This window comes from Corapipo altera, unplaced genomic scaffold, assembly GCF_003945725.1.
Source record: "Corapipo altera isolate COAL_440 unplaced genomic scaffold, ASM394572v1 49, whole genome shotgun sequence".
NCBI classification, from domain to species: domain Eukaryota; kingdom Metazoa; phylum Chordata; class Aves; order Passeriformes; family Pipridae; genus Corapipo; species Corapipo altera.
Window position 1 is genome coordinate 10,636,943 of NW_020884879.1, and position 17,684 is coordinate 10,654,626.

Consider the following 17,684-nt stretch of genomic DNA (forward strand, 5'->3'; position numbering starts at 1 on the left):
CCCTCTTCTATCAGGTAAAAAATCATATTAGGAAACCAAATTAAACAGTAATAAAATATGCAACAAACCTACCATGGTAGTGCTTTCCAGATATCAGAATAAAATTTAATCAACATCAGTTTTCATGCCTATTTCTCTGACCTGTTTAACATATTGTTATGTCAGTGATGGTTAGAATGTTTAGGGCACTCTAGAGAGAGAATAAAAAATTATTTAATATATTTCTATCACTTGAAAAATTGTTTACCCACACTGAATAAAAACATCTTGATTCAATGTTAATCCTACTGTCATTTTCTTGCTCATAGGGAACACATTACATTTTTCATGATTTTATCTCAGGTTGCCAAGGTGACATTTATTTTTTCACCTCATCATCCCCTGATTGATTACCTTTCTGTCTGATAACACAGTCCTGATTCCTCCACAGTTCTGTTCCTTTTGGCTACTACTTTTTCCTATTTGGTATTACTGCCTGTTATGTTTCCATGGAGTCAGGAAAGCAAAAATCACTTTGTGGGAAGGGTATGAAATTCCACTGAAGTCTGTCTTACTCCCTTACTTATGTTTTCTCATCCATGAATAGACTTTTACTGGGGTAGCTCTGGGAAAGGGAGGTCAACACCAGCTCCTCTCCTTGCTAGAATTTCTGTTCTATTCTTGTAGACATTAACAGTCACCTGCAGAGCACTAGTGCCTGGTAGTCCTCCTATAAGCATAAAGTGGGATGTTTTTGAATTAATATGCCTGTTCATCTCAGCAATTTCTTACATTTTGATGACTAATGTAGCAATGTGTCTTTGCTGTGGTTTAACTCCTGGCAGCCACCAATCCCCACACAGCTCACTCCCAAACCAGTGAGACCAGGGAGAGAATCAGAAGGGTAAAAGCTAAAAACTCAGGGATTGAGATAAAGACAGTTTAATAGGGAAAGGAAAAACCTTGCATACAGGCAAAGCCAAACAAGGAATTAATTCACCGCTTCCCTTAGGCAGGCAGGTGTTCAGTCATCTCTAGGAGAGCAGGTACTCATCACATGTAATGTTTTTTCATATAGTTTTGCTCTTAAATTATTTACTCATAAAAATTAACCTGGGTTCAAGATTCTAGATAGTGGAATCAAGCAAGAATAACTATGATGACGAATACTATAACTGATAACTAAATAAAAGTATATTTAAAGCGAGAGAATAATAAAGTATTTCCCAAGGTAGGGAAGGTGGGAGGCAATAAGAAAGGGAAATCATGTGTTCTGCTGTAAAATGTAGTATCCTGTGTCCATTATCATGTATATAGAAAGATTGCTCCCTAAGACCACAATATTCAAGCTTTATTAATTGATGAGGAAGACTATCTATTAGTCTCAGAGCATGCATCTAATAACTCTTTTTGAGGCTATTAGATTAATATTGGCTACTAATTCTCTTATATCTGGGGATTTAGTTCCTTAGTAAACAGCATAATCCTGTGATTCATCCTAGTATGGTTTTGCAGAAATAATTGCAACTTATATACACCTTAGTTTAGGTGACCTCTATCTGTGGAATGTCAAAGTATTTAAAAATGTGAGGTGGTACAATTCAGTCCTTTGGCTTATTAATAGACATGTTTCACGACCAAACATCTGTCTTTCATTTGATATAGCTGCTCTGCTAGAAGGAAACAGATTCAGGAAGACCTTCGTGAACCAAAGCAGCAAAAGAGTTTAACTATTGATATTTAGCCTACCATATTCAGGAAAACCTTGTGAATTTTGAAAACTTCACAGATTTCAGTTTTCATATTTATTCATTGGAAAATTTTCAGTGAAAATTCATTATTCACTAGTCTTTGGTTTTAAAATTGCAACTATACTATTTGTAGAGGAGAAACAATGGTGTGGGACCTAGCAGATATTTGAAAAATGAATAGTTGAAGCAAATGGTACACAAACAGCCCAAACCACTATTCAAACACATTGGCAAGTAGTTGCTATTAAAAAACACATTGTAAAATACAGTTTGATTTTGCCATTTAGTTTGATCTCCTGATAATAGCACAAACTAAGAATAAGAAGCAAATAGATTACACAGATTTAAAATTTTATGGCTTCTTGGGCAGCATTCCAACATACATTGGCTAAATGCTAAGACACGCAGTAGCATTCTACTCTTTATTATGCATTTGTTCATTGAAGTTTTCAGATTGCAGGCATGGGAAATACAAAAGTATAGTGACAGAGGTGGCACAAAATGGGAATCTGCACATGGCTGCATCCATGGTTTTTGATCTTGACTTTACAGAGGCAGTTTCTCAGGCTAAGAAGTTTGCCAGTCTCCTTTCTTTCTTTTTTCCGAAGCAATAAGTGGTTGCAAACTACGGTGTACTATCATCCTTTCTGGCTGAGAACAGAGATCAGTAGTTTGGCTTTACATAAACCACTGAGGAGAAAATATAATTAATTGGGAAACCTGATGTGGACTTGCAAAAGTAAGCTAGAGCTGAAACATTCCTGAGACACCTGATCCATTGAGTTTACTCTATATATACTAGCATGAAATTAACCTTTACCCTGTGGAGTTCAAAATCACATATTTCAACAAAGATCTGAGGCAAAATTGCCCAATAGTAAAGTGAGATATTTTCTTTTTCATGTGCAGCTAAAATGTTGATGTTATATCATTCATCAGATATAGTCAACAAGGCAGAGGACAAACCCCTTTTTGTGAAACCTACCCTCTCTTTCTACCACACACCTTATGTTTTGTTATGTTTGTTGCATAATCACATGCTTCAAACAGTGGTTTTCAGGATCCTGTCTGTTACATCACATAGAGAACAATCTTCTCTTCAGTGGGGCTTTAGTGTTTTAGCAAAGGATGGTGTTGTTAAGAATGAAAAAGGGATTCTGCAATCATAAATCTAGTTTTGAATTTTAGCTGTTCATCTTTTTTTTATTATTATTGAGATCAGACAGAAGCTTTTAAAAACAGAAAAATTGTTGGGTGCTTTCTGATCCATAATTTGGAGAGCCTGTAGAAGTGTGAAATTTTCAAAAAAGAATTTTAAGAGGAAAAAGGAGAACTTTTGATTAGGAAGTTACCCACAATATACATTCCAAAAGATGAACAGAGCGAAGTTGTTTATCTTTGAGGAGAAACAGTATTCCTTGGCTAATGTTACCTTGCAAGTCTTTCATTCTTGAAAAGAGAAGAAAAAATTCTTCTAAGCGTATCTGTCTTCTTTTCTGTTCTCTAAATGAGAAAAATCTGTTTTTCTACTGAAGTCCAGAAGAACAAATTAAAGTTAGTAAACACAATAGCTAGAGGTGACCTATTTGGCTTCTCTGGGAGTGTAATTTTTCAGTAGTCCATACGTTAAGGGAAACTATGGCAATGAGTAAACTTTCAGGAAACGGCTAGGATTATTAAGTCATCCTTTCATTAGATTTATGAACAAGTACAAGGTTTGTATTTCCTTGTGGTCCACCTAGCATTTTTGTAACCAAATATTAGGTAGAACAAAACTCATTAATTTGAACCACAGGACAATATAGAAATAAAAGGTGAAAAAATGATAGAAAATAAGGTTTGTGTGTTTAAATTTTGTGGGGGCTCAATTTGCTTTTTTTCCCTTCAGATATGGCTTAGGGTTGTTGTTGTATATTATCTAACATTTTATTAGGCTAAAGACTATATTCAGGTCTGTATTTGTCTTGTCTCTGTACTGCAGTTCACTGGAGCAGTACTTGCTCTTGGCACATGCCAATAATTTAAACCCAGAATTAATGCAGTGGTACTACTCTGCCTGAAAGAAAAATTATGTTCAAGTGGCAGATGCTTATGACTCTACTATGATATTAGTTTTTCCTTCTTCATTGCTCTATATTTTATACAAAATTAATTATCCAGAAGAGTCTACAGCTATGTGGTTTGGCTCACCAGCTGCTTCTTCTGTTAATTTTACATGCTGCTTTCCCACTGCGCAGGAGCACACACACACACATATCATATTATCCTACAATTGCTCTGGCATCTGGACATGGCCCACTGCGTAAGAGACCTGAGGCCTCAACCAAACCCATTTAAATAACTGGGGAGACTTCTGCTTACTCGTATAACTTTTGGATCAGTCCTGCAAGCTCCTAGCCATACTACAATGTCCTGAAACCCGTGTCTGAAATGCAAAGTGTGAGACTTAAACCTTTGAGTAACCCTGATTCCTTCAGCAATGCCTCCTAGTCATGTAACATGTTTTACTCATTTTACCCTGAATTTGTTTCTTTGTAACAAAGTTTCTGTGCATATCCATTCATATGCATTCAAAACAGAGCATTAATCTTTTCCTCTTAAGAAAAAATACGTAACTGGTTCCTCATATTGTGTATGCAGTGCTTGCAACTTTTCCCTGTCTCACAGCAAGTTGCCCTCTGTTTGGCTTGCTGCTCTTTTATTTCAACACTGCTTTTTGTGGATGTCTGCAGGAATGGACTGTATGGCTCTTTTGCCTCTTAAACTTCTTTCTGAAGGAAAACAGCACACTGTTTTCTGCAATGCTTACTACTCCAGCTAGTCAATATATTTTGCAGTTTAATCTGACTTTGTTCTACTACTCGTATGCTTTAGCCAGCTAGCAGCCTGTATATACACTGGAGAATATTAATATCATATATTCTGCTCCCACTCTGGATCTGAAGCCCTAATAGCATGAGAACACTGATTTAGCTGTTCCCAACCAAAATCCTAGCCTGTTTCAGTTGCATTTAAATGGTCATAGGCAAAACGTACATGAAGGTTCAGCTAAATTTGTACTGAACTGAAATATATGGATCTATTAGTCCTAAACTATGCTTACACAGATGGTGGGATGATGGAGTTTTTCCAAATTATTTTGGATTCTTTTCAGAATTCAGACTGTACAGCCAGTCCTGTCCTTACACTTCTGTGGGCTGATGTTCTGCCTGGAAACACCCTTACGTTACAGCCCTGCAACGGATCACCTTTCCCTTGCTCTCCTTGGATTTACTACCCCTCCTCACACTGTCCATGAAATCATCTCCTGGATAAATTTGGGTCTATTAAGACTGTTTTTGTTGCTGCTGCCCATTACCTGATAATGAAGGAATCCAAGAAGTTGAAATACCTTAATTATTATGAATCAAGATCCCAGAATTCAGCCCCCAAAAAACAGGAATTAAAATACTTCTACCAATTAACTTTTTAATCTACATTTAATATTTTTAGTCAGCAAAAATTATTTACTAGCTACAGTATGATGCAATTTTGGCACTTTTTCAACCAAAGGAGATTAATCTTACCTTGCTTTAACCTGCAGCCCTCAAAAATAATAATTATAACTTGGTTGATATGTGAATATGTTTTTCAAAGTAGAGAATTGTTTAGAAACAGCAAATTATTTTCAGGAGCTTAAAAGAAAATGCTTGTAAAACAATTTAAAAAGAGTAAGGGAGGACCTGATGGTCAAGAAAAGGAAAGGAAAGTAAAGTTGGAAACCCTGATATACCAAAACCAGCCTTAGTCAGTCCATCTTAACAAATATTCTTTAAAAATTACTCTACTATATGTGTTCCTGACCCTAAATGTCTCAAATTGCTCTGAGTCTCAGTTCTTTGTGTAATCATCATCTCTATCACCTTCAATAGTGAAGAACTCATTGAATTGAATACCCTGTGGTTTTTTAACTATTTGCAACATGGGCACCATTTTTTTGCATATCTCCCTATGGGAAAACATATTCTGGAATTATTTAGAAAAAATTAATCCTACAGTTTTATGTAATCTGCCATGTAATCCTGGGAGGCCAAAAACATCTAACTTGACTCCTACAGTCTGCATAGCCCACATAAAATCTATAATAATATATATGGCAATGAAACTTATTTTTCTAAGAGATTCAAATTTGTGTAATTTATTTTTTTTACCCCAGCATCTTTCACTTATCATGTCAAAGAAACTATTTTCTATGCAAATTTTATTGTAAAAATGTAAATGGCTCAACTTTGTATTGTGTCTGGCATCTTTCTTCTTACTTTGTTCTTTCGTGTTATCCTCTGATCAGATACTGTCTGCCTCTCCTTTTTATAAATTTGTCTGAAGCGATCTAATTTTTAACAGAACAGATTGTAGTGACACATGAAACTATCCAAGAGTAACAAGCCCATTAACTTCTATGGTTTTGCTATTCTGCTCAACAGCTTCCTACAGCTCTTGCACACATAAATTTGAAATTTTAAAAACTGATCCCTTTTAATAGTACATATTTAGATTCCAACAACAATACTAAAGCCATAAAATGTAGCAAATGCTGTCTAAGGATTTGTGGTGTGTACAAAAGATTGCTTGTCCCTTTCTCCCTTCAACTATATTTACACAACTCACAGAATTTGCATTATATTTCCAACATAAAGTTAAGTTTCAATTTAATTGCAGTTCTTATGTCTCTGAAATGATCATTTCACTTAAAACGGTGTGAAAAATTGTCTTTGTTTCTTCCTTTTTTGCTTATGGGAAGTAAGAGATATAATGGAAGCTATAAAATACAGTACTGGATCTTAAAAGGATGAAAAGATAGAGAAGACTTCCTACCGACTGGATTTCTGTAGAAGGGGAAAAAAGTCAGAGAATATCACAGAAATTTTTCTGCAATGTAAAAAAAAGTTATCTCATAAAAAGTTATTTCTCAGAAATTCCAAGAAAGTAATGGTTTTGTGACTTTGTCACAAAATTGATAAATTTTTCTCTCTCAAATCTCCCAATAATTTTCATAATACTATTCTGATCAGCCTGACATTTTTTGAAAAGAATTAGAAAGTTTATAGGGTCATTCATGATCATTGACAACCAAGAACCAATTGCAAGCAATCAAGTTACTCACAATATAAATGGATAATGACTATAAATAACAAAAGCATTTGTAATATGTGATAGACTTTTAAAATTTTCCTTCTAATAAAGGTTGTTATTTTAATATAAAGTAACCTATATGTTTCAGTAAATTATGTCTTTCAAATCTTGGTCAAAGATCAGTGGTAGATTTATCATAAATTATATATATCTGTTTTGTCAGTGAAGACTGAAGAAATATATTCTCAAAAATTATTCTCTCCTGTTCAAAAGAAAATATCATAGAAAATAGCTTAATCACTTAGTCATATTGTTGACAGAAAGAGTATGTGCAAGCAACTGTGACTGCATTAATTTGAATTAATATTTTGGGTCCATTATATAGTTCTACCATACAAGAAGACTGCAAGTAATTGTCTTCACCAGTGGTATTAAAAAAAAATCCCTTCAACACAACAATGGATCAGTCATATCCAGGTTTTATTTTTTAGCACAAGAATTGAATTAAATAACTGTCAAGGCATTATGAAGTATTAATATGAGAAAGTTAAGCAATGACTAAGTTATTTCAGGACCAGAGCTGACCTTTTCTAATCTGTATTTCTGTTAGAGTCTTCACCAGGAAAACCAAGTTTTTTTAAATCAAAATAAAATTCTTGTTAGGGTATGTCAATATTTAACCAATCTCTTAGGAAACCAAAAGCTATTAATGATACACTTCCACATTTCAGGGAGTAACTGATCAGGACTACTTCGAAACAGCTTAATTTGAAGTGAACTTCCAATGTCCAGATACTTTAGGAAGATGCAAGCAGACTGACACTGGGGAACAGCCAATGTTCAAGCTTTGACAGCTGTGTTTGAAACCTTAACTGTGCTTAACTGTACCTGCAGCACGGTTCTGTTTAATCACCTCTGAGGAAATGTGTTTTATTTGTTTCAGTCCTGTTCTTCTTACCACAAGCTTTAGTGAGCTGTTTTCACTGTCAAGTGGAAGCTGTTACCCTTTTTCTCTTATACACGTGATTGTTTTTCTGGTTCCTTTCTTCTTTTCTTTAGACAATATCAATGGTGACATTATGGGGAACAAAATCTACCAGGAAGCTGAAAAAAGCCAACAAACACAACAAAACTCTGTATTCCAACACAGAACTAGCAGGTTCATATCCTCTGTTGACACTGTCCCTATCAAGGACTCTGAATAAGCTGTTAGTGCTGTCACTTGAGAGAGAACACAGGCCTCTTCAAACACTGCTGTGCCGTCCCACAGAAAGGGCAAGGAAGCCACGTCTCCTTTCTTTTGATACAGCTGCAGCATTATAGGCAGAGAAAGACCCTTCTTGTGCAATGCTTGAGTAAGCAAACTCTGTGTGGACATTGCTGTGAGAGAATAAATATCGCTATTACAAGCTTCTCTCTTCTGTCATATCAGTTTGTAGAACTGAAAGAGAAGCAAAGGTTAATTTGAGGGGGGTTCTGCAGAACCTGTTCTAAGTGGACAGACATGAAGCAGATACATAGGAATTGTCTTTCCCCGGCCTCGTCTCCAAGCAATTCCATAGCCTGGCCCATGGATTGATTGTGCTGTCATTGACACAACAGGGAGTGGCAGTGACTCTTCAGGCAAGTGGCTCTCCTTGTGGTGGCAGACCCTGCATTTTCTGCTGACTGTAAACTAAAGTAAACCAGAGTAAAAGAAGAAAATAATAACACCGATAAAGCAACCATTTGAACTCAGCACACCCTTGTCCCAATTCACTACATTCTCCACTTGATGCATCAGTTTTTAATGGCTAGTAGAGCTATGGGATGGGGAGTTGTAGCCACTACAGAGCAACTGATCGTGTGGTTGTCTTCTTCCTCCCTCACCTGGCATATCTATCAGATCTACAGGGACTGGGGATGTTTGGCTCCATTTATCTCCTAGTGCACACCAGGAGCAGAGATAGGCAGCTAGTGTTGCCAGCTGAAGACTTGAACCATGTAGAGTTACAAGATTTGCTGCAGGCCAAACCCTCTGCAGCTCCTGTGTCCCCATGCCCATGAGTGGCTATGGTGTTGGGTGTGCTGATGAGATTCCACTCTGACTAGGGTCATCTGAGAATAACTGGTTCATATGCTGCAAGGTATTCTGGGGGTCAGCCACAGTGGGTCATTGAGGAGATTCACTTATCCTCAGAAAAAAAAGTGCTAGTAGAGACTGCTCATTTCTGTCCAGTTGATCCACTCCTCCCAGGCCCTGTTGGTGTAATGTATAGATAGCTCTAGGGCCTCTGTGAGTCACTAAAGAGTTAGTGCTGAATGCTGTAGACTAAAGATTATTCTTATCAAACCTCTGTGTTGCATTACTTTCGTGCCCAAACACATATTATTCAATGCTCTCTCCTGAAGAGTTTCCTGCTAGTGAGGATGGAGTAACAGGTCTTCAGCAACAGCAAGGAATATTTCCTGTCTCCCAGTATCAAAACAATAATATCTAGACAGATTTTTTTTTATGGGAGTGGTGGGTAATATAAACTATTGTTGAAAAATCCCATTTAGTTTGGATCTAAGCATTAGCTACCTCAAAATCTTGTGATGTGCTCTACAGTTTTGGTAGAAGTTGATGTCTCTGTTCCCTTGAGTTATAGCTAGTGAGCAGATATACTCTCCAGGATGTTAAAACAGCATTTACCAGAATGAACTCAGTTCTGTTTTTCATTTCAGAGCTGATCAAATCATCAGAGAATGGTGGCTTTTAGGTTGTTGAGGAAAGGGTCTCCTCATTATACTGAGAGTCCTGGAACACAGTGCTAAGGAGTTCTAATCAAATATCTCCACATTTTTAAGCACTCTGGTAGTGCTCATCATGTCCAGAAGTATATTTTCAACAGAATCAGCTGTGTAGAGGTTCACAAAAGTTTTAGCATTGTTTTTCCACTCATCAAGATGAAGAAATGCTACTTATCTTTTCATTTGCTTAAGAACAACAGTTTATGGTTTATATTGTATTTTATGTGTCGTTTATGTCTTATGTAGAGTAGGTTAGCAGCAACAGGAAAGCTCAGTTAAAGGGTAGTAACTAGTCTACTGTTTTCAGATTGCATGCTCATTTACAGCATTCAACACTGAAATCAGCCTGGAAATTGTTTACTCATCATTTCTGTTTTAACAGTGTGGGAAGAAACAAAATTCTACCATGTAAAGAAAAAAAGACAGCTTTTTGTCATGCCAATCATCTTGATCACAGCATATCCTGTAGAGCCACTAGTGAGACAGTCACAAGAAGCCACCTCAGTTTACTAGAAAAAGAGCACCAGGAAAAGTCTTCCCAGACACATCAGATATATTTGAATTCCTGAAAAAAACAACTGGGTAACAAAGTTGTCAAACAAACTCTGTCTTTAATCCAAACTGATTTCTTGATTACTCAAGTGGAAAATTAGTGGAGAGAGGAGGAAAAATATAATCATTGTAAGTAACTGCATAAGACCATGTCAAGTTTGCAATCAATAATGTGCCAATTTTCCTTCTAATTGCTTTGACAGAGGTTTTAGAGAAATCTAATGTATCTTGTTTTTAAAGAGGAGTTGCATGTACATCAGTGAGCAAACAGTTTGTTGACTGTGAGACATGGAGATGCCAAATGGGAAGGACAGATGACTGCTTCCTTTTATGACAGAGCATTCTCCTGTGCACTAGGCTTACTGCTCCTCCTTTAATCATCTATAGTTTCATGGTAGATTTTAAAAGCATTTCAACTGATAATGAGAGAAAGTCTTTCTAAGTAGAAAAATTGATAGTTTATAAATCTATAGAAAGAGGTATGTTATAATGAAAATACCAGTTTTCTCCACTCTTTGGACATCTTGAAAATGAACACAGTTCCTGAAGCTATAAAGAGCATGCTCAAATGTATCACATTTTCTTTACCCCCAATTTTTCACCCTCCCCTTCTTCTGTCTTTTTCAGCAAATTTTCACCTCTCCAAGGTCGTTCAAGTGTTTTCTTCAGCCTCCAGCATCTCATTGTTATATTGCTCATCACCAACAGCTCAGATGTGCTAATTCTCCAACTCTTTTTATTTTGTTCTTTCTACTTTTTGTCCTTGCCTTCATGGTCTCTGTCCAGTCCTGCACAGAGAGACCACCACTGCACTGAGGCTTCTCCACAAGTCACATGTAGCCAGCATGGGTGTCCTTTCTGTGTGCATTTGGTGCCCCAAAAGCCCCATGCATCCCTTGGGCAGCTTGCCTGGCTTCTTAAGTTTTGTACAGCACAACCTTTTCCTAAACCTCTGCCCACACTTGATGCAGGTCAGCTCTCTCTTCCTCCTTCACCTTCTCCTCCTCCTCACCAGCCTGTCATCTGGCAGTTCCCTTCCTTCAGGCCTTGCAAAGCCCTGTGCAGTTTCAGCCATCTTTTCCAAACTAAGTTCTTTATTTTGCTGTTTTATAGATCCTCATCCTCCAAGCTGACAGCATGCTTTTTTCCTTTCCTTCCTCTCAATTATCATATTCTTTTTAAGCAATTTTGGTGAATTTTCCTTTAACTTCTAGATTAAGTCCTGATATCTGGCTAGTTAACTATGAAAAAGCAGAAATGTAATTTTTTTGAATTGAACCTTAAGCAATTTGATGGAATTCAGCTATGAAGTGAATTCAGCTGTATAGGTTAGATCAAATAGGTATTGCAAATGATCGCAGAGCTTCTGTGTGAAGGGAGAAGAGGAAATATTTAACTTATGCATGCACAGAAATGATATAGGGAGTGGTCAGAACTAATTAACTCCTCAATATATACTATCCCTGTATCACATTTTCTAACTGAAGGCTGAGGGCTGGTAAACTCTGAGGGAAAAAGATCTATTCTAATTACTTAGTAGTCACTTTCTTAAGGACGTGAGGTTTGTGTGATGTCTTTTTATCTGCTAACCTGCTGTTCAGTGTCACCTGGACCTGTTGCTCAGCTTTAGTCAAGTGAGGCAGGGCAGCTGCTGCCTCAGGGATATAAAGCTACTCCAGGTTTCATGGAAGTGGGTTGCTGGGTAAGAGAAAAATAGCCTCTCAAAAGCAAAAGAGAGAGAGATGCTTTCAACGCCTCTGATGAGGGAAAGACTACTATGCCAACACAGTGCTTATAGTAATGTTCTCCCAAATGGATGAGAGAATGTCTGACTTTCAACTGTTCATGCTCTATAAGAACCAGACAATCCAGCCAGAGGAAACTTGTCTACCTTCCACAGATTTATTTAGTCACTAATTATAGGACTTCTCAAAGCACACAAGTGTTCAAGCATCAGCTGTGTCCTGTCTCTTCTCTTTTAAAGGTGTGTGCTTGGTGGAGTCCTTGTGTGTGTTTTGCTGATACTTAAAAAGTCTTTTTAGCTCTGAATATCAAATTCCTCTATTTGCTGATTCTGTGTTTCAGATTAAGGCCACCATGTATGTGTTATGTTCTTGGAAAAATGGAAAAGGAAAGTGCGTTCCTGCTTATTTGATAACTGCACTATCTGCCAAAGCTAAAGCAGGCAAAGGTGATGTAATGTCCTTCCTCCTATATGATGACTTTCTAAAATAGCACATTTATGTCTTGTATGCACTTAAAAGTTTTTTCTGCTTCCTCCTACTGAGAAGATTTTGTACTTCAGTACTTCAGTCAATCCAGACACCAGTGCCAAAATACTCACCTACAATGACTTGCAATAACAGGTATTTGTCTCAAAATTGGCAAATTTTACAGGCAAAGAGAAACTCTTAGGCACAAGAAGAGACTAGCGACATTAACTGTTTTTCCAGCACTCCGACAGGGAAAACAAAGTGAGATAATGTGACTTATTATGCTGTTCACAATCAGGACATTTGGGCCTTTTATTGTCTGTGACAATTATTCTGGGTACTGCAATACATTGATTCTGTGCATTTAAGTGTCGCAGGGAGTTGGAATGTGGTTGTATAATTGAAATGTCCAGCTGAAGTGTGTCAATTCTTCTGCTGCTTTGCTCTTCAGATTGGGCAGTGTATAGGATGACTTATCTTGGAGTTGATGTGAGAGAGTTAAATTTAAAGTCCTGTATCTCTCGAATATAAAGGTAATACTGAGAAGCAGGCCCTGGACAATCTTCATGTATTCTGAAAGAGTTTAAAAATATTTACCTAACGTCTCTTCTTCCAGCATCCTTGGAGATTCTGGTCTTTGTAAGGTTGATTCCTCCATGCAATTAAACAGATAAATAACAAAACTGAGTTTCAGGTATTAAATATTGCTATTGAATGTGACTGAGCAGCTCAGTGTTTGAACAGTAACAGTTCTTGCCTCTCCCAATCCCTGAAAACTCAAGAAAATTAATACTCCGATCACCATATATAAGAGACACGTGGATAGCTTAATGTTCACTGTAAATTGTTTGTTCAAATAAAAATAATATAATAGAAGTCAAAGTATGTGCAGGGAGGGGAGAAAGGAAAGTCAGGAAAAAACCTCTCAGAGAAACTGGCTTGCCTGATATTTGAAAATAACTGCTCTTTTTTCCCCCTTTTTGATCACTTAAATTCACAAAATGATATGGATCTTCGCATTCATGCCAAATTACTTCAACTGCACTAAAAATGATAGCTTATTCCATTGCTTTCACCTCTCCTGGCATGATCAGTCACTGTCTTATGCTTGGGAACCACCGACCTCTCTGTGGGTGCCAATGAAAGCAGAGGTTAGATAGTTAATGCACAGCAATGCGTGTAATCAGCTGTGCAGTGACAGCCAGAGGGCAGATGATGCCGTCTGCTCAGGTTTCTGTAGAAGACATGTTTGAAAAAGAGGAGACAGGGTATGAAAATACGTGACTCTTCGGGTTTTTATACTCTGTACTGCCAGAGTCCAGTTAACGAGGATGAATGTTAACGAGATTGTATAATGGCTCTTGTATCTAATTTGGACATTCATTTTTCTCCCTACAGAATGTACTCAATATGGGGTTCAATCCAGGGTTAAACCCTTGCTGCTCTGTATTGTTTATGCTATTAATGCCTGCAAATAAAAATGACTGGAGAAACTTGTCTCCATAGAAACTAGCATCTAACTAAATCTAAGAAGAAATTTCCTTGCTTCTTTTTCTTTGACCAGACCAGAGCAGGAGGAACATGATGTCCTTGTAGAATGAAAAGACTTCTTAATTTAAGTATGTAACCTTCCATGCCTTCCCCCACAAACTATTTATTTCTTCTAACAATGTCCCTGTTGCTCTCACCATATTCTCAAAGAATTAATATCTCTTTATTTGCAAAAGAATAGGGAAATTTTGATAAAAAATGCACTAGTATTGTGTGAGGATCATGCATCCTGTTCTTAGAGAGAAAACAGGAAAATTAAGAGAAGTCACATGGAAAATTACTTTCAAAATTATTGTATCTATTTCCTCCAGAAACTGGAAGTTGCACAAACGCCCTTTTTCAAACCATGTGGTGCTATTTTTTTCTTTTATGTTGAACATATAAGCCTGAGTTCTTCCAGACTAATGGAAACTAAAAGTCAAATCATGGCAGAGAAGTACAGTAACACAAGCAGAGCATAGATTGTCAAGCTTTATGTCTAGGGTTTGCTTGTCTTTCTTCAGATGTCCTGTTTCCTTTTCTAGAAATTTTTTCTATTAGAATTTGAGGTCTCCACCCATTTGTCTGGGGTTTCCAGATTCCTGGCACCCTGGTCAAAGTGGTAGTTTTGTACAGATATATGAAAGTAATGTATGTATCAAATATGGATTTCCCTCAGGTCTCTAGGAACCCTGTTGAACTGCGTTGGATTGCTGATGTTAGCTCTGTTGTGCAAGTAAAGTGTATCTGAGAGGCAGTGAGATGACTCAGCATATGGAGCACAAGTAGCTTAGGACAGATCAAAGTTTCTGTATGTGTGCAGAATATAGCTCATATGAGGCATGCTCCAGCACTCAAGACAGAGCTTGCACACATATTTCTGTATAGGACTTCTGAAGCAAGATATATGTATGTGACCTACAGGACTGCATTCTCTGGCTACTTTCTTTGTCCTTTATGTCTAAGCTTCAGGCAAAATGCACTCAAATATCTGTACTACTCTAGGACATACAACTCAGTTTAAATAAGAGATTCCAAACTCTTTACCTTGTTGTCTGGGTATTTTTTTTCATGTTATGCATAATTCTGAGTTAAAGGTACCCTTATGATACATGTCTGATATCAGTGGGTATTAGAACCTGGTGTCATATGTGTGGGTTTTTAAATGGCTTTACATCACTTTAAAGGAAATTAAGAACCATGTAATTATACCCCACAGTAAGTAAAAAACTAAAAATTGCTGAAGAATCTGTAATTCCCATGTCTGAGCCATAATTAAAACATTATGTATGGACATTTCTTTTTGGAGCATTTGATATGCAAAGACAAGAATCTGCAAAGCCGAGATGGAGAGGCAGAATTCTGGAAGACAGTAGACATGAGATTTCCCAGTTGTTCCCTTGCCGTCTCCTCAGTTCTACACGCTGCTGTCATATCATCTGAAGATCCATGCAGATGTTAATTAAAAGTATAAAATGTTTAATTGTCATCCTGCATATTTTAGATAGGTCTGTGCTAGATAAAGACAGAAAGTGTCACATACTTCAGGCAGTTTGAGAAGCAGTGACCTACCGGAAAACACTGTAGATCCTCTGAATAGTGACAACAGTTTATATTTTTTGATCTGACAACTTCCTGTGGTTCAGCCAAATTCCCAGCACTTCCATGGGCAGCTGAAATGTAGCTTGTCATGAAGACACGGACATGGAAGTAAAGCTGGTCCTCGGTAGGACCGTGAGAGTGAGTTTGCCCACCTCTGGCCAGAGCTTTCTGGAGGCCTTTCCCTTTGCCAAACCACGGGCTGCAGTGGGTGCTGGTGCAAATGTGGTCTTCAGAGACCTGGTGGGTGGTGCAGGGCAGGGGTATGGGCTGGGTCACTGGGATGTTCCTTACAGAGGGGAACTGGAAACAAAGTAGGTTCTGAAATGTGCTAGGGCTTGTGGAATTGCGGTTATTCCTGAAGGCACTCAACATAGATGGCAGTTTGGGCTTTCCTGGGGTAGTCTAGGGATGTCCCACTTTATGGTCTTGACTTGGACTTGGTTTGTAGTTGGCAGGGTATTCCTTGCGAAAGTGCTGGTCTAGAAATATAGAACAAAACTTGCTGAGAGAGAAGAGCAGGAAATCAAAGGGATTTTTTTTAAAAAATTAACTCACAAAAAAGAAACTTCGCACGTAGGAAGACAAAATATTACTGCCTTCACCTTCTCCCTTTAAACTTATCTCTGTATTTTCAATCACTTTTGTGGATTGGTTTTATTATGTTTAATACTGTACAGTATTCAAACTTTCAAATTCTGGTTATTTCAAATGGAGCACAAAGCCTGCCTATCAATACCACCTGAGCCTCAGACCTGAGACAATACTGAAGCACGGAGCTGTATCTAATTTGCTGTACAGTTGGTATTATGGATTGACAAAAAAAAACTGTTGTAGAAGTATTTAGTCTTTGAATTTTGAAATTTAGTCACTTGAGGGGAAAAAAACACAAGTATGTAATCACATTTAATCACCACCAGTGCAATGCAGATGACCAATGAAGGGGAGTGGAATTGTATTGAATTTTGAGCATGTGGGGAAGAAAAATCTATGGTTGTCACAAATGAGTGTTTCTTACAAACAGGTAATTATTCCTGATGAGTAGCATAAAGATTTCTCTCATTTTCTTTGGTAAGTTGCATCGAGACATCAACGATGACAGATTACAGACAAAATCACAAGCAAAGAGCACAATGGAAAACTCACCCTGTTCAGCAGGCAGGTGTTCGAGCTGTATTATAGCAGCATCTTCTGGGCTTTACAGTTTAATAGGCAGAATCTTGACATCACTTTTGAAATAAATTTATTTTCTCTCTGAGCTGTAATTTCTGGACAGGATTAATTTTAACTTTAAATTGTAAATTTTTACTCTTTGCACAAGAATCTTGAAGGCTAAGGGCAAAAACTGTTCTACTAAAACTGTTCTACTACGGACAGAAAATTATAAACACTCAATCAAATTGAAGGAGTGTATAATCATAGGTTATAAAGATGAATGGAGTCTGGGACTCATGTCTCTAACAGTGGCTGTAAGTTGGTATCTGTTTATTCTTTTGCATTTTTTTCATATGAGAAATTGCCCAACCTGTTAGCTTTGATCTCGTGTGAGCTCATAAACAATAAATATAGGATTAGTTATCATATTGCAATACAAAGGGGGTAGTTTGGAGGGAATTGAAGAACATTTCAAATAAAATTGCTGCATTATAACTCATTAAAAAATTCACATGTCCTATATTGTACTTCCATCTCAAGAAGGAGCTAACCATCTTTGAAGGATTGCAGGTGTTTACTGAAGCAGCCAAATTTGAAGGCTCCAAGACTTAAATGGACTGAATCTTTTGTGGAAAATCATGGAAACAGAAAGTGAACCAGAACTGATGTTGGTAAAGTAAATGCAAATCCTGGGAGAAAATCCTTTTCTGTATTAAATTAAAAAAAATGTGTAAAGAATTTTAAATATTTACCCAATCCAATCAAGTAATTCTGTATTCAGCAGTAAGGTTGTTAATACATTTGATCACTAATTGTATCAATGTTTTGAAATGAACCTTGAGGAATTTGCTTGCATATGAAGAGTTGGTTTTCTTAATTTTGACTAATCGAAAACATAACAATATTCATTTAATTGCATGCATTATTTTTGAGGAGAACAACAGTTCCACACTAAAGATTTCCTTCTGAACTGCACAATAACTACTACATTATTTAGATGTAAAAGTAAACAGAAAATGGC